This window comes from Puntigrus tetrazona, chromosome 5 (genome assembly GCF_018831695.1).
Source record: "Puntigrus tetrazona isolate hp1 chromosome 5, ASM1883169v1, whole genome shotgun sequence".
Taxonomy (NCBI): Eukaryota; Metazoa; Chordata; class Actinopteri; order Cypriniformes; family Cyprinidae; genus Puntigrus; species Puntigrus tetrazona.
The window spans coordinates 1110953-1112500 of NC_056703.1; the positions used below are offsets into that span (position 1 = coordinate 1110953).

Below are 1548 nucleotides of genomic sequence, written 5' to 3' on the forward strand. Positions count from 1 at the left end.
TTTCACTGCTGCATTCCTATGGAGAATGGTTTATTTTCATTGGAAACATAATTGTCTGTGGCAAGAGTTTTGGAAGCGATTTTACCCAAAACGCTGCCAGAAGTCCCGTCCTGCAGCACGGTCGCCCTCTATAGGTGACCTAAAATCAACACACTCCTCCCTTTAAGAGTGAACAGTATTATGCAAGTGCAGTGTAACTGAATACAGCCGTACAGAAGTCATTCAGTCGGGGATGTATATGGTTTGCTGCCGTATGTAAATACACAGAACCAAGAGCTTAGTACGTACCGGACATGATACGTCCTCACGTGCGCTGCCTCCACGCTAAGTTGCCCCGTGACTCCATATTTTGTACATAATAAGTAAATGAATAATAAGTAAAAATGAATAAATAAATGATGAAAAAAAGAGATAACATTTTTATATAATGTTAAATAATAAAGAATTTAAGATCAAGAAAACTGGAGTACATTAGCAAATGTCAGCCAGACTTCAAAACATTAATTTAAATAATATATTTTAAATAATTTAAATGAAAATGAAATGAAAATTCTAAAAACCTTCAAAAAGCAAAGCAGCTTAAATCATGAGCAATTTATTAACCAACGTAAAGTTTTTTCATATAATACCAATACCAAAAGTCAGATATTTAAATATATAACAATATTTATATTTAATTTACATCTAATATTTTTAGAAATATGGCACACATTATACACACACCCATATATATATATATATATATATATATATATATATATATATATATATATATATTAATGTTAATGTTAATGTGTGTGTGTGTAAAATCACTAGATTTTTTCCAAATATTTATTAATATAGTTAATATAGTTTTTATTTATATATATATATATATATATATATATATATATATATATATATATATATATATATATATATATATATATATATATATATATATATTTACAAATTTACAAATGTAGAATATAAAAAATATATGATTTACTATATATCTATATCTATTATTTACTATATCTATAACATCAGCTCTAGACTTTTATTGAAGATGACTGACGACTCGTTTCTATCTGTTTCTGTAAAAATCTCACCAACTCAGCGTACTGTACATCACGTGTGGCCATTGTCATTAAAATGAAGGAGCACAACGAACTGACAGAAGAATTCAAAAGACTACGTTTAAACGGAGCTTGATGGGAGAACAGTCAAACAGCAGCTGTTGTGTTCTGACTCGGGTTATTCATCAGCAGACCGTGGGACAATCTGACACAGACACAGCTGCTTCACGCCGAGGAAAACAACATTACAATATAACAAAACTTCACGAAACGTTTCACCGCGTCGAGCAAACAACAGCTTTAAGACATTTTGGAAAGAAATAGCAGATTCGAAATAATCGTCTACGCTTACCGAGCTTTTTATCCTACTCTTCTAAAACGAAACCCCAAAAAACTGGCCAATCAGATTCCGACACATGGCGGAGGATACCTGCCGGCAGCTCATATCTGACCCTCGTCTGACCGAAGGACCTCAATCCTTTTTGGAAAC

The 1548-nt window shown here is 31.8% G+C and overlaps 1 protein-coding gene across 1 annotated transcript in view; it reads left to right on the forward strand.

Moving 5' to 3' along the window:
- The first annotated feature begins 1311 nt into the window (after positions 1 to 1311).
- selenoe (selenoprotein e) overlaps positions 1312 to 1548 on the forward strand; it is a 2988-nt gene continuing 2751 nt past the window's right edge. The window contains exon 1 of the mRNA XM_043240122.1: positions 1312 to 1548. This exon is cut by the window's right edge and continues 131 nt beyond it. The gene's annotated coding sequence lies outside the window, so the exon portion shown is untranslated.